Source organism: Lissotriton helveticus, chromosome 6 (genome assembly GCF_964261635.1).
Source record: "Lissotriton helveticus chromosome 6, aLisHel1.1, whole genome shotgun sequence".
In the NCBI taxonomy this organism is placed as follows: domain Eukaryota; kingdom Metazoa; phylum Chordata; class Amphibia; order Caudata; family Salamandridae; genus Lissotriton; species Lissotriton helveticus.
In genome coordinates, this window is record NC_136067.1 from 946,740,258 (window position 1) to 946,766,162 (window position 25,905).

General features: G+C 45.5%; 1 protein-coding gene across 2 annotated transcripts in view; it reads right to left on the bottom strand.

Annotated features, from left to right (window-relative positions):
- RMDN2 (regulator of microtubule dynamics 2) overlaps positions 1 to 25,905 on the bottom strand; it is a 702,094-nt gene that overhangs the window by 136,311 nt on the left and 539,878 nt on the right. The gene's annotated exons all lie outside the window — the stretch shown is intronic.

Here is a 25,905-nt window from a genome sequence, read left to right on the forward strand (position 1 = left end):
CCTCATGCCGAGAAGTACCTAAGAGGCCCCTTTTGACCTCACCCTGCACCCAACCCCCCTAAAAATAGAAACACCTTACTGAGGGTGGGGCCGATGTCCTGGGGTGTTTTCACACCCCTCAATGGACGTCGGCAGTTCATAGCCTTGGAAAACAGCAGAAATCGCCTATCTGCTGTGGTTTTCAGCTCATTTTCCCTGAAACCGTGTGATATCGGCTTCTCACAGGGTGAGTGGGTGATGGAAGCCGCTGTTGTGTGTCATTCGGTGGCACCGTGTGAGTTAGCAGTAGGCCTGGGCGGTAAATTCTGTTCCTCTCGTGGAATTTGCGAAATTTGGGAAATTTTGCGTTTTGCAGAGAAAGCTAAAATTGCCAAAAATTCGGTGATTGCGGCTTCGCAGAATTTTGTGCTTGTTTGCGCTTTCAAAATGCGCGTTCATGAGATATTTCCCCCGAGCACACAAACAGCGTTTGCGAACAGGTAAAAAGCATCACAAACGGGCGGAGCAATCAATTCCGCATGTTTGCGGAACTCTCTGCATGCTCGCGGAGATTTTTTACAGTTTCGCCCACCCCTAGTTAGCAGGTCTGATGTGTCAACATCAACACAGAAAAAACGCACAGACAAATAGCCAGCAGCAAGAATCATGTTCTACAACCGTCTACTTAGTAAAGCAATATTTTGGCTAGCAATGCACATTTTTTCTATTGAATAGATACTGAAACCCTGAAACTCAGTCACAGGGCACAGGCCTCGAAATGTCCTTTATCCTAGAGCTTTTATGGGAAACGTGTTTTGCTACATTTCCCTCTGATGACTCTCTGACAACTCCCAACGATGGTCTTCAAACTGAGGGGGTGGGCGAAGGCTGATTGAGTACGAGGGATGACCGAGGCTTGCTGCACCAACTTGCATGGTTCCCAAATAGCACCACATCATGCAAAGTCATCTGCTTTGACCCCATCTTTATAATGTTGAAAGAAAATTTACCGGCCCCAGAATGCCAGGACTTGCAGAAGATGCCACAACTGACACGGGGCAAGTTGCCAGATATACAAATGTCTCCAAAAGCCGTTAGCAGCTTGATAATGAACTTGGCAAATCGTACTTTTTAAAGAGATAGCTCTACAACATAGCAATCAATACATTTCAAATGGGCTAATGTAAGAAATAACAAAAGTAACAACATCCCTTTTTTTCAGAAAATTGAAAGTTCCCTAAACATGATGGCTAGAAATGATCACTCCCTCAACTTCAATATATTTTTTTAATTTACACAGTGTAGTAGTTTAGATATCTCCTTCAGAAAGCATGCCCTCTGATCTCACATGAAATTCTGACTCACTTTCAATGCTTTAAACTACATATATTCAAAGTGACGCAGTGTGGAGACCCACATAAGTGCTGGACAGACAGCAGAAGTCAATGCAGGGCTTTCCCACTGATGAGAGAGCGAAAGACCACTGTAGCAGGTATGGATTTATGCGACTAGACAGACCCTCATACCAGAAGGTTCTCCAGCAAACACTGCAACCAACCTTAAAAAGTCTGCCTGGAATGTTCCAATCCTCTTGTAGTCACAGAAAGAGTCCAGGCAGTCTTAGCCAGTTGTGTGGCCTGTAGTAATGTAAGCAAAGCCTTCCATGACATGGACACAGGAAAAGCCATCTTATTGAAACAGCAGCAGTGCTTAAGCCCCTGGAGAAAAGATTATAAACAGCAACCGACCCCTCATCAACAGCCCTGAGGGGGTTACAGGTGCTCAGAGGGTTCGGAGCTAACCTCTCACTCTGAAAGCATGAACGGATTGTGGGGATTATCAATCAGCCAGGATGAAGACATGGTCAATCCTGGGGGCGGGTGAGAATGGCATTACTTCCAGCTGGCCATGGTGTGTCTCCCCAGGACACCAGTGACTTCTTCACTTACAAATTATAATATGAAGCCCTTTGTGTGACAATTTAATACTTCCGTTACCATCTTGGGGAGAGGAGTTGGCCAAACGGCTACGGCAGTCGACCTCGAATCTGGGGAACCGGGTTCGAGTCTCGGCAATGACGCTGAACCTCCTGTGCTTCTGGGCAAATCACTTAATCTCCCCATGCCTAACACAAATGAGTGTGTCCTCATGTAATGCAACTGGTGCTATGTAAAGTGCTCTGATACCCGATTCGGGTCAAGTTCGCGCTATATAAAACTGTAAAATAAAAAAATAAAAATAAAATAAAAACTGTACACTGACTAATGTAATGTACTCCCAAGCGTCCGATCCGCATTAAACAAGAAACGAGTACTGGGTATGATTTTCCTTGTGTACCACAAGATGCAACTGAATTTGAACTTGTGGCTCATTTTCCGTATTTGGGCAAGAAAATGTGCACATCTCAAGGCGATTCAGTTTGCATCTCGTGCTACACAAGAACATTCATACATTTTACACATTCACTTACCAACACATGAATATAATGAAAGAATGCATTCACTTTCCACTGTTTGTGAGATGCACACTGGCCCAAGAGCAGAAGGTGCTTCAGTACTGACACAGGAGGAGTCAGGCTTGTGGATGAAGCTACCAAGGGAAACATGCGCCAGTGGCACAGGGTGAACCAGACCAGTAGAGGACGCTTCCCAGTGACACATGACGATCGCATATGTGTAATATTAGTAAAGCATTAGCAGCTGTGACCGATGTTGCTGCTATTGAACTAACTCTCTGACCCAAATTGTCAATTTGTTGGCCATCTCCCCCCAGAGGGACTGATGATGCTGTGATCGGGTTCTTTGATATGTATTGAGCTACTGATGTTATAACAGAGTAGGGTTTTGGTGACACGTAAGGCAGGCATGGGCTATATACAGAGCTCTGTACTTCTTCTCTAGACATGGAACCACTGCCTGAACTAACGTAGCTGGTGTCATCCTTCATCTTAGGTCTTTAGACCAGACGAGTCCAGTAGAGGTATGGATTGTGTGGATTTGCGCAGCTGTTACTTAAAAAGAATCAAGGAAAGCATTGCTGCTCCACTGAAGCCATTGGGAGATTGAACTTTTTAGCTGCTTTCCCCATCAGAGCATGAAACCGGGGCTATGTCGTACAGAGGGGAATCCAGTTAGGTGGGCAATGTATTGCTTTCCTTGTTAAGAAGTAGTCATCCCATTCTGAATCACCTCTGTCATCTCCTAGTTCACCTTCCTCCATATCTGAATACACAGAATCTGATCAGTCTTCATCCCCCAAGTCTTTAGGAGTTGGCAGGGCCAGTGGTTGGTTGACCACTTTGGGGACATTTCCATTGCGTGGCCTTACGGCTAGAGTGGTCGACCTCGAAGCTGAGGAACCGGGTTCAAGTCTCAGCAGGAACGATCAACTTCCTGTGATTCTGAACAAATCCCTTAATCTCCCTGCACCTACCAAAAATGAATGTGTCCATCTGTAACAAAACTGGTGCTCATGTAAAGCGCTCTAATACCTGATATCTTCGGGTCGAGTTCGCACTATATAAAACTCCCCCCCCCAAAAAGTGGGTGGGTTGGAAAAGGAGGCATGAGTGGTGGAGGAAGAGTAGGCCCAGGAGGTGTCATGGGTGGGGCAGGTGGAGGTTGCCCTCTAGGTTTAAAAGGAGGTAACCTTTCAATTTTTTGTTGCAAAGTGGACAGACATTTTGCAGGCACCTGCATGACCTCTGCCACAACGAGGAGGTCCATAATAGTGAGGAGGGTTGTCAACTACAAAGGTTTGGGGTGGATACTACATGATAATTTTCCTCTTCATCTAAAGCTTTGTCCTCAAACTCCAGGACATAGCACACACTGAGATGAGTATGACTGTAGGTATATCTGTGTATCTTTGTATCGCTGGGTCATTGACAGGAGCTCTCACTAGTTACAGTAAATTTCATAAGGTATATTTTATAATGCCCAAAGGTTTAAACAAAATACTGTCCATGGCTACTCTTATTTTTTACTAGTACTGGCTCCTACTCATTTAATCGTGGTGTCAGTTCAGTAAAAAATGGTTAGGTGGCAATCCTGCATGCAGCGCCGGCTCTTTGCTCGTACCCAAATAATTGAGAGATCAGAGTAAATGTAAATGTAAATGTATTGCGACTTATATAGCGCACGTATCACCCGAAGGCATCAAGGCGCTTGCCTTGGGAACCCGTCCTGGCTTTTCCCTGTGAGATAACCCCTACTGGGTATCCCCAGGGTGAAAGCCAGGCATCCCGCAGCGGGTGGGCCGCCGTAGTGGAGATTAAGCAACTATTGCCCAGAGTTGCAGCGTGGGACCCCATGATTAGAATAGGCACCGAGGCGAGAATTATCGAGTCCGTGGACATTTTTGGGCTCAGGACCCTGCCGCGTCGGGAATTGAACCCTGGTCCCGGGCCAGACCTCTGCATCAGGGTCTGCCGCTCTAATCAGTGAGCCACACTCCTCCACTAGGAAGTAAAGAGCAAGAGCTACGAGGACGTTCACTGCTAAATGAGTACGACAGAGTCCTTTCCTTCTAATTTGGTACTAAATATCCCAGCAGCCCTAGCGTTTCGATCCAACAATGATTTAGCCACGAATAAAGAGCAGTGGTTGGAGGAGTTTTCTACAGCGTGTACGTACCACAATCTGGAGAGGTACTACTTTTAGGCTGTTTCCATCCGCAAACAGCGAAAACCAGCCATTTTAGCCAATGGTTAAAGCCAGTCGAAAAAGTCAATAGCTGAAGGAGCTTTCCAAAAGCCCCATTTTGAATATGTATGTTTAGGGTGGTAGGTAGTATGTGGCTGGTGTGTGGTGTGAGGACAACAGCTCTCATTAGACAGCTAAAGCAGTCCTTAGGGGACCTCACAAGAACTCCACGAGCATCTATTCTTTTAGTCATTTACTCTCTCTGTGAGTTCTATTTCGCAAACAATAATTAAATATGTCACAACTTAAAACACTATGGTCAGTAAAATGTGTTGCTCCAGGCAGCACATGTGCCTGGCTCACTAATTTGATTAACGTTCTGATCTTAATTCAAATTCTGGTCCTGTCAACAGTCTTCTCAAAACGCAACAGGCACTTCCTCTCTGGCATCTCACCGGCTTACTTGTGAGAACAAATGGCTGTTCATCAAAACATTGTTCCAAAGACTCCGGTGGCAAACAGGGGCTCACGCTGCGAGCAGATGGACCGCACGTTGTTTCACACACCATCTGCTCGACCCTGCTAGCTACAACTGCAAGCAGTAAAGCTGAGGACACGCGGTTCAGTGCACAAGACCTTAAGTGGCATCTGTGCAGGGTCAGAATTGAACATACACATAATAACATAAGGAACAAGGTGAACTGACCAACAACTGTGGTCCTGTGGAGGTCTCCGAGAAAAGTGGAGAAAGGGTTAACGAAGGTCACTCAAGTCAGGAGAGGTCAAAAGACTGAAACATATCTCGGATATCAATGACTTAGGCAGGGGTAGTGAGGCTACAAAAGGGTCTTTGTTTTGTTTCCTTTAAAGGAACCACTCTTGTGATTTTGGCCAGACTTGGGAGAAGTAAAGAGAATCCACATTATTATAGCACAACTTTCTTGGAATTGCTGCTTCGATGGGAGGAGTACTTTTTCTCATTTTCGACCACAACTTTCGGGATCATCTTTGTAGCAAACATTTGATGATGTTACAATTTAGGAAGTCACCCTATAATAGAAAATCATCTCTGAGGCAGGGTAGTAGTGCGGTGTCTACACCGTATGTATATTAAAGGCTAATATTTTTATTTTATGTCAGCTTCAGCTGTCTCATCCACCTCATGTAATAATAATTAAAAAAAATAAAGCATACATGCATACAGAAGGGACCTTTAGATCAGCCATCTTCATCCACTGGCCTGTTCGACTTTTATTCACATTCTGCTTCTGCACACGACAGCTAACAGCAGAGGGCGATGGATCAACCCCCCCATCAGCAGTTGTCTCTCTTGCTCCATAAGTGATGGCACTTGCCTCATCACATATGCACATCTGTCTAAGCATAAGTGCACTTCAACGCCAGGAGGGCGGGCCAATATTTTTCTTTGCATGTTTTACTTGCCTTTTTTTTATATTCTGAGCCACCTTTGTTTGTTTAAATGATGTCTTCAGGTTACAGTAATTCAAAGCCAAAAGTACCTTTTCTCTGCACCAAAAAGAATACTTTTTCTGTACCATGTATTACAGCAAAAAAGGGTTTTAATACTAGTTTGAAGTGCATCTGCCTGCTAGGAAATGCCCACACAGTTGTTCTATCCAATTGTTATGCAATTGCTTATATTTTTACATGAAAATATTTTTTTGCATGCTGATGGCCGCTACATTTAAGCAGTGGCTTGATTTCTTTTTCATTCTTTTGGTTTTTATGGCATTTGCTTGCAATAAAAAACACACATTAACCAGTGCACTAGCTTCCCAAGGCAAAACCTATTGGTTTTGTCAGTGCTTGTTTAGATTGAGATTAGGCCAAGAATTAAATGCGAGGGAGCCTATGCTATTACCTTTATTATAATCTGGTATGTATGTTGGTTTGTTTATATTGGCACATAAATACAAACACAGTAAAAGTAAGCATCCTACATAAATCAACAATATATTACATGTAACAGCAGTGTCTCAACATCACAGGAAAACTCAGTGTAGAGGGTAGGAAAGTGATTGAGCAATAGGAGCCGAGCTCCTGCTCAAAGTATTGGGGAAAAGCACCAAAAGGTTTGCGGGCTGGCATGAGGGAGAGTGAAACACAGGAACACAGGGGCAGGGAGAAAAAACATGAGGAAGGCAACAACACAGGGGGCAACGGAAGAAGCACACGAGGAAAACAGTAACATGGAGAGCAAGGGAGAAGAGAAGCACACCTGGGATACAGCTGGAAAACATATGGAATTCCCTTGAATGCTTAAGCAAAAAGAGAAAAACAGTTCCCTCGAAATAAGCAGTGTAAGGATACAAGTAAAGAGACACAAGTAAAGGGACCATACTCCAGCGGAAGGACAAACAAGATAGACCAGGCAAGCCATTGAATAAAAAACAAGCAAATGAGTGTGACGATAGGGCCAACTAATGCTAGTAAGAGGCAGGCTTCAGCCCACTGCAGAGTTCTTGCTAAGTGGACAATAGGTCTTTTGCAGCCAGGCACTATGCACTGTCTTGTAGGTCAGACCTAAAAGGTAAAAAATGCCCTATTGCAAGTTCGCCCTAACCCTATAGCGGCTGGTTTTCAACATGATTAAGGAGTTTATGCCAAAGAACGCTTGTTACCTAGGAGAATCGCAAAAAAAATGATGAAGAGTACAATAAATAGTAGGCAGCCACCCAACCGAATGTAGATTTACACATTTTCTGTAAAACGGCCCAGATAATGTTTGAAAAATACGCTTTTCGTAAACTGTAAATTCATAAATTAACTTTTTGCTTGCCTTACAGTTTCTGGCCCATTGTGCCCGGTCACACAGTAGGTAAAGTACCTCATAGAAGTTACTTCAATCACCAATGCCTTGCATTAAGGAAAAGAAGGAAAGGACAGCTCTTCAGAATTGTGGGTAATGGGGTCGTTGACATGCAACATGACAAAGACCATTAAGATTGGGGTGTCTCTGTGTTGGTAATCACGGTGATCAACACGACTACAATACAATGGCAATTTCATACCAATTCTTACACAAACTGCATGGTCTCCCCTATGATCGGATCACAGAGCCATATTACACAGTCTTGGATTTGAATGCTTCCACCTGCAAAGTGTGGAACTGCAGGTGCATGGAGATAGCTAACACACTGTTTTTGGGGTAAGCAATCAACCAAATACAACACAGGACTTGCGGAATAGATTGTAACCGCCAAATAAGTATAATTTGCGTCTACCTCTCACACCTCCTCCTCCATCACGCTGCTAGGCGCTATGTTCCACGACAATATAATAGCATCTCTCGGGTCACTCACGCATGACACCAAGATACTTTCCAGGTTGGATGACAACAAATACAAACAACACAGGCAAATATGCATTCCTGCACAGTGTAGTGTGCTTGACGTCCTATAAAGCACTCCGGCACCCTCAAATCGTGTATGAAGCGCTATCTCAATGCTACACACAATAACAACCTAACAGCATTTCTTGACCAGCTAGAGAACATCTCAGCATGAGCCCTTTGTTTGCCAAATGCAGGTTTGGATCTGGAAGGTATGACTCCGCTTCATGGGTGTTAGACGACGGAATAAGGTGTTATTTCAAAATAACATTTAAAGTACAATGCCAGACCCTGAACCTTTCTGGTTCGACGTATGGCAACATCTTTTCCAGATGCGCTCTATTTAAAATCTTTCACTTATAGCACAATGACTCAAAATAGCATTAGCTCCCACACTTCAGGTGAATCAGAGTTGCTGGGGGGTTTGCACTAAATGTTGGCCAAGAGAGAGGGAGGAAAGGAAAGGAAAATGAGCGAGTGTCGGGTCTTCGGGGCGCTGGCAGTAAACCCAACGCAGCTGCTTTCGGTCCTCTCCCTAGACACGAGGAACTTGTAAAATAACTAAATGGCTGCTAGATTTTTGTGACGAGATCGTCACTGCACGCGAAAGCCATTCTGCATGAGGCCCTCTTCCATGCAGAGAGATTTATTTTTGCCATAAAACAAAATAACTGAACATTTCTACAAATAACATTCTTTAAAAAATATATACCTGTAGTGTAGTCTCTGGTTGTTCAAATTAAGTATTTTGTAAACTAAACGAACAGTGTGTATATGTATATATATATATATGTGTATATATATATATATATATATATTCACTGAAAAAACCATAGGTTATACACCATATATAGTTAGGAATTAGCATTTACAAAACCTTGAAAATTCACTGAAAAAACCATAGGTTATAGACCATATATAGTTAGGAATTAGCATTTAAAAAACCTTTTTTTACTCACACAAAACCGTTGAAATTCCATATATAGTTAGTAGTACTAACTATATATCGCGCACCTGCAATCCACTGCTGATCATGTCACATATTACATCATTCATGACATGGTCAGTGACATCACTGATGACATCACTGATGACATCTCAAATGACATCACTGATGACATCACTGAAAAAAAACATCCAGTAATTTTATGTTTCTGTAAAGTTTAAATATGTCTTACATATTGAAGAATGAGTGGATGTATAAGTGTCAGGATGAAGGATTTAGTAGGTGCATGACTGACTGTATGAGTGAGTGATTAAATATGTCTCACTGAGTGCATGGGTTACTGACTAAACTGTCTTAATTTGTGCATCATTATGTCTGTTGTTCTGTAAACTGCTGCATGTGTTGATCAGTAGCTATATGAGTAACTATATGGGTTATTGATTGATTGCCCAAGTATTTGTATGGGAGACTGAGTGTGTGTGTGGCTGGCTGGGAGGTGTGTTACTGTGCAGATCAATGTGTACTTGTATCAGTGATTGTATAAGAGAGTAAGTATGTGTGTAGTATATGTTTGAAAATGTAAGGTGTTCTATGTTTAACTGTAAAGATGAGAAAATGGAAGTGTGATTGATTCTTTACAGGACTGACTAGGTGTGTGAGTAACTCCATGGATGAGTGGCAGAGTGTGAGTGTCTGTATAGGTGTATGAGTGCATATGATAGTGTTGTAAAGATGAGTGATTGTATGTATGAATGATTGTATGGGTGAATGAGTGAATGTGTGTGTAGACGTAGGAATTAGTGAGTGCGTATGTAGTAACTAGTATTGGTGTGTCAAAGGTTTCAAAAATTATACTCTGTATTTAACACTGGGTGTAACAGAGGTTATATTAAAGTGTGAGGAGATGCATTGTATTGTCACATGAATGATATCATCAGTGATGTGATCATTGATGTCAAATGAGATGTCATCAGTGATGTCATCAGTGATGTCATTTGAGATGTCATCAGTGATGCCATCAGTGATGTCACTGACCATGTCATAAATGATGTAATATGTGACATGATCAGCAGTGGATTGCGGTATTGTATAACCTATGGTTTTTTCAGTGAATTTCAATGGTTTTTTAATAGCAAATATCATAAGCTGTCGAATGTCAAGTACGTGGTAAGAAAAAACATTTTCGTGTTTATGCACACTGATCTGCTTTGAATGCTGCCCCCCCCTCATTTCTATTAGGAGTACTCTCTCTTTGCAGATAGTGAAGGGTAGTTAACGCAGGCCTTTGCCCCCGTTGTAATCCGTCGTGCCTGCTTCTCTCTCCATTTGATTGATTGTTATCCAAGCATTTACTGTTTTAGAATTGGTTCTCTTTGGTTCATTCTCTATTTACAAACAAGCACAGAGTCGCAATACTCTGTTTAGTCTTTGCAGATAGCGAAAAACCGTGTAAAAAAACAAAAGGAATCGAGCAAAATCAGTAGGCCACTAATGGAATCTCTTTTTGACCTCGCTAAAATAGAAACATTAGGAACAACCCCTCATGAGAAATACGAAACTAGTGAGATGAACTGAACTCCACACCATGATGGCTGCAAGACAGCTCGGCTCCGCCACCCACCCCGCCCAAAATAACGATAAACTCTATGCAAATATTACAAATATATACAACACACCAGCAAAGTAACAGGGTAAAACATTTTATTAAATAACTATTTACATAACTATTTTATACTTTTTGTTGCCCGATCCGGCTAGCTCAATCGATCGAGCATGAAACTCATGCACTCTGATAGTTCAAAGTTTTGAGGAGTGCTTGTAACACTGTCTGAAGCCTATTTGCACTTGCTACAGCTTCACTATTCTCAATGTAAGTGGGGGCTGTTTGAGGACGTGACTGCATTTGAAAACAATGTGATGCGGTGCCACCCTGAACCGCTTGACGGAGGCCCCCGAGGGACGGTGTCATGGCGCGGACTCGGAGGGGGCGCTTGGCTCCGGCCCCCTCCGCAAATCGTGTTGCCCTGGTGTGGCCTGAGATCGCCCCCGACATAGGTGGCCGGCTCCCGGGGTCAAGCGGAACTTTTTGCCTTTTGGTGACTCTTCCATTCTTGACCTTGTCCCACAATCCGTTTCACCTAAAGACACGCTGTAGTGGGGCGCCCCTTTACCGTTTCAGTTGCCATTTCGCCCGCTTTTGCTACACTGTGTCTCTTCCGCTATTCAGCTGTTTACCGCCCGCTCTTTCGACTACAGCGTCTCGCTCACCATGTACTTGAGTTGCTCCCGCTCTTGCGGTGCAGCGATAGGCGGCTGCCACAGGACTCTCAAAATGGCGGCCGGCTCTTCAGATTTGGGCGTGGTCCACTAAAATGGGCCTGCGACACCTTGGAACTCGGACGCTTGTCTGCTAGAGCTTGGGCTCCATTCTCGAAAGCGTCCCCTCAGCCTTGAAGATTCTACAAAAGTCTTGGGGGCCCCCGACTCCCGCAGGCTTCTGGTGGGGAGCGGCAGCATGATTGCTCGTGGAATGGCCACGACGGAGCTACGAAATGGTGGTGCTCTCATGCTAACGCCAGCTTCAGTCTGAAACATCCAGAAACACTGTAGACTACCAATTCGATCAGTTCCGGTAGCGCCCCAACGTGACCCGGTAGAGAAGAACTTGCCCTCCCCTCTTTGACTGATGGTTCTTGTTGCCTGTCCCTTCTGTTGTCATTTAACAGAACTATTTAGCCTGCTGAAAGGGGTTGTGTTCCGACCGCTGGTTGGTGGAGACATTTTGACTATATTCTGGACCTGCGTTGTCGCGTAATGCGTCATATGACGCGCCGCGTTAGCGCATCCGGAAGTGCTCCGGTGCGCGAAGCGCAGCTTCCCGGAAGCGATCCGGGGCGCGGCGCGCAGCGCGTAACGTAAGCATAACAGGTCATGTGACTTGTTAATAAAACTTTTCATTGGTTCATTTTACTTTTCTTATTCTAATGATGAAAGGCTTGGTCATATGACCTAAAAATTACGCTTTTTATTACTTTCGAACATTATTTTTTCTTAAACATATGTTATAATGTTCCAGGCTAATGTACTTTCCCAGAAAATTAACAACTGTCCTGCAAGTAAAATATATTCCTTTTTCGAGAAAAAGGGCGTTTCTTCGTCCCATGACGGAGCCGTTGAGCAAAAGAGGCTCGGCCTGCTGTCTTAGTCGCAGATACGCCTGAATATCAGATTCTTATCGATCACTTTATGTTGCAGAAGTAGAAACACAACAGCCCTTGACCATTTATCTTTACTGCGTTCCTGCGTATTATACCTTTTACCCTTCATGTAATTGGACTGCTTTATTTCACTTGCCTTTTACTGATTCTAAAACAGTGACTATTATTAAAAACTTTACCAATGTAAATACTACTACCATGTTTTCTTTTAAAAACCTTTATTGTGAAAATGTCAGTATACAAATACGGGCCTATAACCACGTGGGCCGGCCACGGAGCAAACTGTAATCGTATATGATGAGTAGACATTTACACTGTAGAGGAACGTAACGGGCGGGCCATTAGGTTGCAAGAACTAAGGTGTCTAACAGTTGCGGAATCGGTGGACGTACATTTTATAATTAAAATACGACAGAGCCAGTTACAATAAAATTATCTAGATATACATTTGCGGGCAAGTACCATGGGTGACGTTAATTCGAACTTTCAATAGTACAGTAATCAATAACATCAGAACTTAATATCAATAGGGATGTCGAAATATTCAATCAATTCTCGTCCCCGCCCGCCATGTGCTTCAAAACTGCATACGTATCTCGTGATTTCAAGGTTCTGCAACCAGTACACAACAAGGAGTTACGAGTCCCATTTATTCCGGCGCCATTTTGGGCGAGGACGGGCAGGTCCAGGATATAGTCAAAATGTCTCTACCAACCATCGACTATGATGATGTTCATATGCTGTATTTATTAGAGTAACACTCATCTGTCCACATGAAATTAATTTGCCACAATCTAAACATGTCATTTTAATCTTTCCAAAGTTCTTCTAAATATTTGGGACCGTTTCCCTTGCCTCTGATGCTGTCAGTGCCACTTCTTTGGTGAATGTACTGGCAGGTCGGGGGTTCTCCTCCAAATCTCTCTTTTGTGCAGCACTATAATGAATCGGTGCCACCTCTCCATATGACGATGCATGGTATAGTTACCATAACTATATTTTTTTTCGGTTCCTCTGGAGAGTACATCGTGGCAGATGAGGCAGGTAACGTACCGGGCATTTACCTTTTTTGCATGTAGAGGAAAGGAAAAAAAATTCGAGCGTCCGAGTTCTAAGGTGTCCCAGGGCCATTTTAGTGGACCAGGCCCAAATCCAAAGAACAGGCCGCCATTTTGAGAGTCCTGTTGCAGCCGCCTGTCGCTGTAGCATCAAGAGCGGCTGAAACTCAGCTGAATGGCAACTGAAACGGTAAAGGGGCGCCCCACTACAGCAGACGAGCCTCCACCTGGGAAGGCCCGTTCACGCCGCCTCCCCCCCCCCCCCCTTCGGGCACCCCACGCCGTTATTCGGAGCAGGATTGTAGGATGGCCACACCAATGCGGCAACTTGCTAGACACCACCTCGGTGCCAACCGAATCTCAGCGACTTGTGGTGTCTTCTATTCAGAAAATATTGTTGTGCTGCCTTCGGCCTATTCGCCGCAAGTGCGCACGCAACTCAGCTGCATAGCGAGTGAAACACCAAGGGGCGCCCCACTGCAGCCGAGGAACCTTCATCTTGGGGGCGACGCACAGCATCACATTGCTTTCCAATGCAGTCAGATCCTCAAACAACCCCCACTGACTGACGCGAACTCACAGGCCAACGGAGCGCCCCACGCCGACTTTCGGCGCAGCATTGTAGGATGGCCACACCAGTGCGGCAACTTGCTAGACACCGCCTCGTTGCCATCCGGATCTTGGCGCATTGCGCTGCCTTTGGCCCTATTCGCACATCGGTCCGCTACTGACGCCATCTCACAGGCCAACGGGGCGCCCCACGCCGACTTTCAGCATTGTAGGATGGCCACACCAGTGCGGCAACTTGCTAGACACCACCTCGGTGCCATCCGGATCTTGGCGCGTTGTGCTGCCTTCGGCTTATTCGCACATCAGTCCGCTACTGACGCGAACTCACAGGCCAACGGGGCGCCCCACGCCGACTTTCAGCATTGTAGGATGGCCACACCAGTGCGGCAACTTGCTAGACACCACCTCGGTGCCATCCGGATCTTGGCGCGTTGTGCTGCCTTCGGCCTATTCGCACATCGGTCCGCTACTGACGCGAACTCACAGGCCAACGGGGCGCCCCACGCCGACTTTCAGCATTGTAGGATGGCCACACCAGTGTGGCAACTTGCTAGACACCACCTCGGTGCCATCCGGATCTTGGCGCGTTGTGCTGCCTTCGGCCTATTCGCACATCGATCCGCTACTGACGCCGCCTCACGTGCCAACGGATTTTCTACGCTTTTTATACCCTATGCCGCATAACAGGTCATGTGACTTGTTTATAAAACTTTTCATTGGTTCATTTTACTTTTGGTTTCCTAATGATGGAAGGCTTGATCATATGACCTAAAAATAACACTTTTCATTGGATGAAAACTTTTTTTTTTTCCCCAAACGATGAAAGCCCCACCTTGTTTCTGGATGTTTCAGACTGAAGCTGACGTCAGCATGAGAGCACCACCATCTCGTGGCTCCGTCGTGGTCATTCCGCGAGCAATCATGGCAGCCGCTCCCCACCGGAAGTCTGCAGGAGTCGGGGGCCCCCAAGACTTTTGTAGAATCCTCAAGGCTGAGGGGACGCTTTCGAGAATGGGGTCCAAGACCTAGCAGACAAGCGTCCGATTTCCAAGGTGTCCCAGGGCCATTTCAGTGGACCAGGCCCAAAAAGGAAAGAGCCTGCCGCCATTTTGAGAGTCCTGTGGCAGCCGCCTATCGCTGCACCGCAAGAGTGGGCGCAACTCAGCTGAATGGCGGATTTTGACACAGTGTACCAAAAGCGGGCGGAATGGCAACTGAAACGGTAAAGGGGCGCCCCACTACAGCAGACGAGCCTCCACCTGGAGAGGCCCGTTCACCCCCCCTAACCCCCCCCCCCCGGGGCGCCCCACGCCGTTATTCGGAGCAGCATTGTGGGATACCAAAACCAGTGCGGCAACTTACTTGACATCACCTGGGTGCCATCCACATCTCAGCGCGTTCTGCTGCCTTGGGACTATTCGCACAACAGACCGCTACTGACGAGCTACCCCCCGGGACGCCCCGCGCCGTTATTCGGAGCAGCATTGTAGGATACCCAAAACCAGTGCGGCACCCAGGCAACATCACCTGGGTGCCGTCCAGAACTCAGGACGTTGTGCTGCCTTGGGACTATTCGCACAACCGACCGCTACTGACCATTGTTCCTTCTTTTTTCCTAAAAATGTTTAAATGTTTTTACTGTTTTTGTTGCGTTGTATATATTTATAAGTTATTAAAGTTTTATAATCCTACTACTTTGTTGGAGTGCTATATATTTTTAATGTGACACATAATTGTAAAAACTTTGATGTACAAAGAGGCATCCCTGGAATCTTCCGCTTCAGGCTCGGTCCCCTACCCAATCACAATACAGGATAGTTTTCAGATAGTAGGAACGCGTGTGGTGTGACGGATCTCATCGGGTGGGGGCCTTGATCTACTGTAACTCCTTTGAAGAGGGGTGCTTCTTTACAGCTGGGGCCATAAAGTACATCTGCAGGGCTACCTGATAGCCTGGGACCGGCCTGGACAATCGGACACAGAGGAAGAGGAGTGTCAGAGGGTGCGGTAGTGAATAGGGCGAAAGGGAGGGGTCGGGCGGGCACAGAGTGTGATTCTCAGGGAAGAGCAGCGCAGATGGGGGGAGGTTTATTGCCCATGCATAAGACAGAGAGCGGGGGTGACCAGTGCCTGGGGGAGATGCTTGCGAGGGTGGGGAGCCATGCTAAGGATCGACAGCGTGCAGAGAGTGGGTCTGGTCAAGGCATCTAAAATGGCTGCCGTGCACGACAAAAGTGTGGCATTTGAAAAAAGGCAAGATGGCACAGACAATGTTTTTCAACACTTCCTGATTTCCTTAGAATCGAACGTTAACAGACGTTATCTCTCCCACACTACCGGTCCCCCTGGGCTTAAACGCCGAGATGGTAGGGACTGCATCCCGTGGAGATAGGCCGAGACGTCACTCAGCAGAAAAAAAGTAAAAAAAAAGTCTATAAACATACAATAAGTTAAAAGTCAATCATTCTTGTTTCCTTGTAGTACGCTCCCCAGTCCGCTTCCCGTTACGCTAACCGGGGGCACCCCACCAAAAAAAACGTTTTTTTTTTTTTTGCCCCGCGGAGCCCTTTTAAAGCCTCCACATCAAACCTATGGGGTCAGGGAGGATCTACTATGCCCCCTTATGGTCATTTGCCCCTTCGCTTTGGCCTCCTCTTGTCTCTCGATCCTACCGAGAGACAAGATGGCGGCCGCTCCGTACTGTTTGGAATGTTTACAGACACCGGAGAGCCAATCAGCTTCGCTTCGCAAAGCTCCGTAACGCGAAAAGTACGCGAAACGGAGCGCTACCCGGGATGCTGTCACAGATATATATCTTTTTTTGAACGTTCATTTCTCAAAATCCACTGCAGCACATATATTGAGACCCAGCAAAGGCACATCGGGCTACCGGTCCCTACAATTTTGCCAAGTTTCATGCAAATCCATTCACCCGTTCGATTTTTTTTTTTTGCCCCGCGGGGCCCTTTTAAAACCTCCACATCAAACCTAGGGGGTCAGGGAGGATCTACTATGCCCCCTTATGGTCATTTGCCCCTTCGCTTTGGCCTCCTCTTGTCTCTCGATCCTACCGAGAGACAAGATGGCAGCCGCTACGGACTGTTTGGAATGTTTACAGACGCCGGAGAACCAATCAGCTTCGCTTCGCAAAGCTCCGTAACGCGAAAAGTACGCGAAGCGGAGCGCTGCCCGGAGCGCTGTCACAGATATATATCTTTTTTTGAACGTTAATTTCTCAAAATCCACTGGAGCACATATATTGAGACCTAGCAAAGGCACATCGGGCTACCAGTCCCTACAATTTTGCCAAGTTTCGTGCAAATCCATTCAGCCGTTCGAGCTAAAAGTGAGTCCAACCGCCCTATGGAAATTAACATGGGAAAAACGCGTTTTGGGACCCCCCTTTTTTCTCGGCCCCCCCTTGACGAACCCCCCCCCCAAATTTTCAGGGGCTGCTCAGAAACAAAATGTTCCATTTTCCTGAAAATTTCAGCCAATTCCGTCCACAAACGCCAAAGTTATTAGACATAGAATTTTCAAAAATCCCATAGAGAAAAAATCCTAACTATATATACCTACTGGCGACCGCCAGTAGGTAATATATATATATATATATATATATATATATATATAATTACCTACTGGCGGTAACCAGTAGGGAGTTATAGTTAGGACTTATTTTCCATATGTGGAGCGTTGTTTGTTTTGTGAATATCTTTAGCGTAGTTGGACTTCTACTACGCGGACTTCAGCAGCTGCCTTGTAAGTTTTGTGGTAATCCGTCAAGAATGGGCAGAGAAAATGGGGGGGGGGGTCACAAATCGCGTTTTCTCCATGTTAATTCCCAAAGGAACTTTAGACACAGCTACAGTCCTAACTGCTGAAAAGAATAACACAAAATTTAGCAGAAAGGTAGATATTGGTCAAGGGAAGTGCCTTTTTCTGGTCTGGTGTAAATCCGTTCAGTAGTTGCGGAGTTATTAAAAGAAATTCAAATTTGAATAAATAGGGATGCAAAGGCTCTGCAAACCCTCTCGATCTCGTGCTGAGATCTGATTGGCTGCCATCTCGGGACTCGGCTTGAGCCAAATCTCACAAACATTTTAAAAAAGGAGAAAGGGGCTTGGTACCCTGACCCACTAGGCCTTTTGGAAGGGGAGGGGGGGGAGGGGCGAGCATGGCAAATTGTACTTTTTATTTTTAAGGCAGGAGTCACACTGGATCTGTGGCTCTTGCCAAAAATTGATGGAGAAAAAAAAACAAGAGGAGCAGGCTCCTGCACTTCTGAAATCTTTAGGTCTTGGGTGGACCACATCTAAGGGCATTTACACATATACATTTGTGAGGGGGCGGGGCAGCATTCCCCACGCCCCGGGGACCACTACCCCCAGGGCTCGCTCCTGCTATGTCACGGAGTGCCCACCCCTGGGACATAGCTGTTTGCTGTGGCTTGGTGGGAGCTTTAACAGCTCCCAACAAGTCACAGCAAGCACTCCGCTTTCAGGAAGCGAGAGCTGTGAAAATGTTCATTTGCTGGAAGCAGAGCATTTGTCTGTTTCTCTGCCCGCTGTCAAGTGAGCAGGGAAACAGGCAAATTGCTTTCAGACACAGGGAGCTGCATGTTTAGCAGCTCCCTGTGTCTGAAAGCAATGCCGGCTCCCGCAGGGGGCAGGGAGCTGGCAGGGAGCTGCCAGGCTCCCTCTGTGGTTCCAATACAGACTAGGTGCCCTGGGGGCACCCAGGAAACCATGGCAGGGTCCGGCAGATGGGGCGCTGCCGTAATCGGTTAGAGGACGGGGGCAACGCAGCCCTCCTATCCATTTCTAAATGGCTGTGCCCCGGGGGATGGGGTCCCCGGGCCGATATCAGCCCAGGTAGGGGGCTGTGTGGCCCCCCTCTCCCCTATTGCATACATAATTTTTTTTTGAAGGCCAGGCCTTGGGGAATGGGGTCCCAAGGGCCGAAATTGGCTTGAGGAGGTGGTCCACACGACCCCATGACTATTAACTTTTTTCTTTTTTAGAAGGACGGGCCTTGGTGTGTGGGGTCCCAGGGGCCCGAAATTGCCCCCCTCCCCTATTGAAAATTAGATTTATTAAAAAGGTCAGGCCCCTAGGGATGGGGTCCCCGGGCTAAAATCAGCCCAAGGAGGGAGGCCGAAGCCCCTAATAAAAAGTGAGTGGGTGTCAGAATGTCTGTATGAGTGAGTCACCAGGTGTGTAAGTGGCTGTATGAGTGAGTGAGTGAGTGGCTATTTTGAGTGAGTGTTTGGTTAAGTGAGTAGGTATGTGAGTGGTTGTATTGGAGAGTGAGTGTCTGTGTGAATCCTGTGTGGGTGAGTGACTAGTTGTATGAGTGGCCATATGGGGGAGGCAATGGTTGTGTGAGTGAGTGGGTGTGTGAGTGAGTGGCTCTATGTAGGAGTGAGTGGTTGTGTGAGTACTTGAATGGGTATGTGAGTGGTAGTGTGGGTGTGAGTGGAAGTACGAGGTCTGATGGTGTGTGAGTGGTTTTCTGGATGATATAATCAGTGATGACATTTGAGATGGCATCGGTGATGTCAATGACCATGTCAAGATGTAATATGTGAGGTCATAAGCTGTGCATTGTGGGGTCGTAAGTTATAGTTAGCTCAGGTAACTATAACTCTACAGCAATCCACTGTATGCTATTCCACTGTATGCCACTCCATTGTACGCCACTTCATTCTACACTATTCCACTACACTCTACCCCACTCCAGTCTAAGTGACTCCACTGTGCCACTACACGCCACTCCATTCTACGACAATGCACTATACGCTATTACACTGCACATCACGCTATTCTATGCCACTCCACTCTAGGCACCACTCCACTCCACTCTATGCTATTCCACTGTACACCAGTACACTGTACCTCACTCCACTCTACAACACTCCATTGTACACCACTCCATTCTCTGCCATTTCACTCTATGCTATTCCACTGTACGCCACCCCACTCCACTACTACCCCACTCCAATCTATCCCACTCTACTCTATGCTGCAACATTGTATTCCACTTCACTCTAGGACAATCCACTGTAAGCTATTACACTATACATCACCCCACTGCAGGCCACTCCACTCTATGCCAATCTACTCTACCCTACTCCACTGGACGGCACTCCCTTCTACGCCACTCTACTGTACGATACTCCAGTATATGTCACTACTCTGTACGCCACTAACACTCAATATTATTCCAGTCTACGCCACTATACGCTACTCAACTGTACGCTACTCCACAGTACGATATTTCACTGTGTGCCACAACAGTCTTCCCTACTTCATTCTACCCCGCTCCACTCTACAACACTCCACTGTATGGTATTCCACTTTGCAACACTCCACTCTATGCCACTACATTGTATGCCACTCCACTCTACGCCTCTCAAATCTGCACTTTTCCACTGTATGCCACTTCAGTGTAGGCCACTCCACTCTAAGTTAATCCTCTGTATGCCACTCTACTCTTTTCCACTGTAAGCCAATGCAGTCTAACACACCCCACTGTACGCCACTGCCCCACTACACTGTAAGTCAATCCACCCTACACTGTTCCACTGCACACAACTCCACTGTATGCCAGTCAACTCTAGAACACTCAATTCTACAACACACCGTTCTATGCCATTACACTGTACACCCCTCCACTCTACACTATTACACTGTACACAAATTCACTTTAACACACTGCACTGTACACCACCGCAATATACACCACTACACTATGCACTAATCCACTCTACACTATTACACTGTATGCAACTTCACTGTATGGGACTCCATTCTATGATATTCCACTTATGCCACTTCACTGTACTCCACTCCAATATACGGTATTCCACTCTACATCACTTCACTGCACTGCATGCCACTCTACTATACGCCACTCCACTTTATACCGCTACACTCCCCACCACCACTCCACTCGATGTCACTTCAGTCTAAACCACTGCAATATATACTAGTCCCCTCTTTGCTACTCCTTTCTATCCTATTCCACTGTATGCTATTCCACTCTATGGCACTACACTATACGACGCTCCACTATACGCTAGTTCTCTCAATGCCATTCCACAACAGTTCACACTATGCTATTATACTGTATGCCATTACACTGCACCGCACTACACTGTACACCGCTCCAATCTATGTCAGTGCACTCTACGCTACTACATTGTACGCTATTCCACTCCTCCATAATACACTATACGCCATTCCACTCTTTGCCACTCCACTGTACGCTATTCTATTGTACGCCACTTCACTCTTCAACACTCCACTATATGATATTCCACTCTAAGCCACTCCAATATACACCACTCCATTGTACCGCACTGCACTGGTATGTATGCCTTCATTGAAAGCCTCCACCTTCAAGTCTTTGTTGCGGCTGAGCTGTCTTTCTGCTATGACCTGTGACCCGACACCTACCTCCCCACCACTGATCACCACTACCGTTATCCAGAGGTTTACTGGAGCGGATGCTCCGAGGATCAGCGCTAAATGATAATGATCCTACTGACTTCAGCCTCACCTGCTGATGAAGCTTCTCCTTTGAAATTACTTTTGTGTTGGCCCGGCCCTTTATTTCGAGATGGGTTATTAGGCCTATGCTAGTTGTTGAACTTGACTGTGGCTGGCTCCAACATGGCCTCTCTGCTAGACCGTAGATGCACAAATGGGAAAGACAAGACTAGAATTACCTTACACAACAGCATAGTATTCACTAGAGAGGACACACTGACAGAGTATATGAACAGACCTCAAGCTCAAAGACAAATGCAAAATGCCATTTTATTTCAAGTTCACTAAGACACATTGCCTGTTATGTCTCAGTTCATATACAGGTAGATGTTGGCATTGCCATATTTCTCTGTGTAGTATTGCTTTGACTGTGTAGGAAAGAATTTTTTTTCTATAAGATAAAGTACTGGCGGGTCAATTATTTATTTATACTCTGGCACCACCTTCAAATTACTATACATTGAGCACCTTCGTACACAGTCTTGTCACCTCATTCGCCACACTACAATAACTCGCCCCTTCTCCATGCAATAGTTATACCCTTGCATATTACATCAATTATAGCATCTGCAATCAGAGGATTGATAACACTTATGACATCTGAAATCACATAATTTGCCAGAATACAGTGCATGGTAGAGTTTGTGAGTTATAGTTAATGAAGTTTGACAAGTGAGGTGACAAGACTGTGTATGGAGGTGTGCCACTTATAGTAATTCAAAAGTGGTGCGCAGGTATAAATGTAAGTAATTTAAAAGTGGTGTATAAGTATAAATATAAGTTGGAACTATGACTTCTAGTAATTTTAAAGTGCTGAGTAACTCAGAAATGTAAGTTAGAATTATAACTTATCCTTAACCTTTGTTTTTTCATAGAATTTCAATGGTTTTTAATGTATTTTTTTTATAATGGTACAGTTTACTATTTTCGAGTGGAGTGTCCTTAAGTGGACTGCGATCAATACAGTAGAGGATATTCTTGTAAAGTGTAATTTTATCTAGTATAGTGTTGTAGAGTAAGGAGAGTGGTGTGTAGTTGATTGTAATAAGATACAATGGAGTGGCATAGACTGGAGGGGCATAGAGCAGAGTGCATAGAGTGGGGTGGCATTCAGTGGAGTGGTATAGAGTGAAGTGGGATAGAATAGAGTGACCGTCTGTGGAGTGGCGTACACAGGAATAGCAACTAGTAGAGTGGCATAAAGTGGAAAGGTATACAGTGGAGTGGTATAGAGCGGGATAGCATACAGTGGAGAGTGCTGCCGTGGAGTTGCATAGAGTAGAATGCTTAGGTGTGCAGTATAGTGGTGTGCAGTGCAGTGTAGTGCCATTGACTGGAGTGTTGTAGAATGTAGTGGCATACATTGGAATAGTTATACTGGAATGGCGAACAGTGCAATGGGGACAGTGGGGTGTGGTAGAGTGGAGCGGCATACAGTGGAATAGCGTAGAGTGGTATAGAGTGGAGTTGCGTACAATGGAGTGGTGTAGAGTGGAGTGAGGTACAGTATAGTGTTGTAAAGTTGAATAGCATAGTGGTGTACAGTGGAATGGCGCCCAGCGAGTGGCATGCAGGAGAATAGCGTACACTGGAGTGGGGTAAACAAGCGTCGTAGGGTGGAGTTGCGTAGAGTAGAAAATCGTAGAGTGCAGTGGTGTACAGTGGAGTAGCATAGAGTGGAGTGGCTTACAGTGGAGTAGTATTAAGTGGAATAACGTTGAGTTTAATGGCATTAGGTTTAGTGACGTACAGTGGAGTGGCATATAATGGAGTGGAGTAGTGTAGACTACTGTGTCACACAGTGGAATAGCCTAGAATGTAGAAGCATAGAGTGTAGTGACACAAGGTGGAGTAACGTTTATTTGAGTGGCATAGAATGTAGAGTTGTGCGTGGAATAGCATATAGTGGATTGTGGTAGAGTAGAGTGGCGTATACTTCTGTTGAGGAGAGTGGAGTGACGCACAGTGGAATATCTTCAAATGCAGTGGTGTACCATAAAGGGGTGCAGAGTGGAATGGAATATAGCGGAGTAGCGTAGAGTGTAGTATTGTACAGCGGAGATGTGTACAGTGAAGTGGCATAGACTGGAGTGCGATAGAATACAGTTGCATACACTATAATAGCACAGAGTAGAGTAGACTACTGTGGTGTGGTAGAGTAGATTTGCGTATGATGTAGTGTTGAATAGTGACTGACGTAAAGTGGAGTGTCAAAAAGTGGAGTGGCATAAAGTGGAACAGTGGAGAGTGCAGTGGCATAAAGTGAAGTGTCATAGCATGGAGTGGCGTACAGTGGACTGTGTTAATTGAATCAGGCGTAGTGTGAAAGTGTGTGAACGAACGTAAATGTTATGTGGCAGGAATATACATCGTGATGTGTAAATGTTAAATGTTGGTAGTACATGTAAATAGTGTAAGTAGTGTTAACCTTCTAAGTTGTAAAAAATATTTATTGTGTCCAGTATACCACAGTAAGTTTGCAGTATGCCACGGTACATGAGTCTGAGAAGTGGTTATGTCATTGGCTAATGGCTGTGTTTACCAAAAGTAAAAGGCAGCATTGTAGTTTTTAAATCACATTTTTGCTGTTTTCTGCGCTCTGCGTTTCAAGAGGTTCTTGGTTAAGATCTAAGTATTAGGTTTTATTGTTGTTCAATACCTATTACCACTTGAAGTAGTAATAGGTAGATATTTTTATTTGTACATTTCTATATATTTTTATAGCAGTCTAGGGCGAACTGCACTTTTTATTTTTTTAAGTACTGCGGTAATTTGTGGTATTAACGTGCTACTCCATATATTTGTTTGTGCATATTTAAATATGTAAAAAATACACTTTAGTACACTAGATTTGTAAAATATGGTGTATTACAGTGTATTTCTAATTATTTAACACTTTTGTTTTTTCTACTGCAGAACTCCATAGGTAGCACCGAGGTACACCTTATTCTATTTTTTTAAATATGTAGAAACTTATAAATAGGATTCCCTACCTATTACCACTTTAGTAAAGTGGTAATAGATAGGGGAAAAATATCAAACCTAATACTTACCTAGATATGAAAGCGTAATGCAGAACAAAGTCAAAAGGTACACAACATGGCTTCCTTTAACTTTCCTAAAAGCAGTCATTAGCCAATCACCTAATGACTTGTCACCGATATGTACAGCTGTCCTGCCGCGAAATACGGTGACATTTTGCGAAAATGCCTCAACAGATATCACTAATTTAAAATGCCTTATAACTTAAAAAAATACTTACTCTACTTACCTGTAGTACCCAAAAGAATCATCTGCACACCATAATGTGTAATCCTGCCAATTTTCATTTAAATCCGTTCAGCCATTGTCTTGCTATGCGATATTTAAATCACTGTATTTTTGTGTAATCTTGTGTAATTTTACCTACAAGCAACTCACTTCTGGGCACTTTCATAGCTGCACTTTGACCAATTCCCCCGCGCAGCGGATATTAGCGCTGCGGCGGATTGAGCCTGACATTGACGCCATCCCCGCGCCAAGACCTTGGCCACGCCCACTCTCACGAGGCCACGCCTATCACACACTATATCAATGTGCATCCCCAGAACGCGCGCCAAAGGGAAGCCCGTCTGCGCCAGACCGGGCCCAGGGGCCAGCCAGGCCGGTCACACCATCTCTTATTCGGCCGACTCCCTGAGGGCTCTATGACTCCCCAACCGTACTCCCTCCCCCTCCACTATCAGACGCATCTCCTTGACTGGTACCTCCCCATCTGATCGGAGACTGACCAACCTGGTCGCATCCCCTACCCAGCCTACTAAGAGCAATACCACCATCAGAGTCCTTTATTTAAACACCCGTTCTTTGGCTAAAGATTACGCCGATATCTTTATCCTCCTCTCCAATGAAAAACCTGATGCTCTCCTGCTCACTGAAACTTGGCTGACTGCGGATTCACTCCCTGACATCTTGGCGGCCCTCCCCCCAGACTACTACATCCTCCGTGCCGATCGGCCAGGAAACCGCCCTGGGGGCGGGGTAGCGGCCATAATCCCCAAACGCCATAACTCCAACTCCACTCCATCCTTCTCACTCCTGGGAGTAGACAATCTTATCTTTAGTCTGAAAACGGATAGCGGGGCCTTAACTGTCCTTCTCCTTTATCGCCCTCCCTAACCGATGCCTTCTTTCGCGGCCTCCTTGTCCGATCAGCTGATCAACCTCCTCACCTCCCATCCTAGATTCGCCCTTTTCGGCGATCTTAATTATTGGTATAATGACTTCAATGCCGGGCCCCACGCCTCGGAGGTCTTCGAGGTTCTCACTAGCCTCAACCTGTCTCAACAAATCACTTCGCCCACACATATCAAGGGCCACATTCTGGACCAAATATGGACTCAAAACCTTACTCTTTCGTGTCCCTCTGTTTTACCTTGTACCTGGTCAGACCATCACCTAATAGACACTACCCCCACGATCAGTGGCAACTTCCCCACCCCACTGATGGCCGGTGGTCTATCTCGCAAATGGAATGCCTACAACTCAGAAGGATTTCTTGCGACTCTCTCAGATACCCGCCCTGTCCCCGTCTCGCATACCAACGT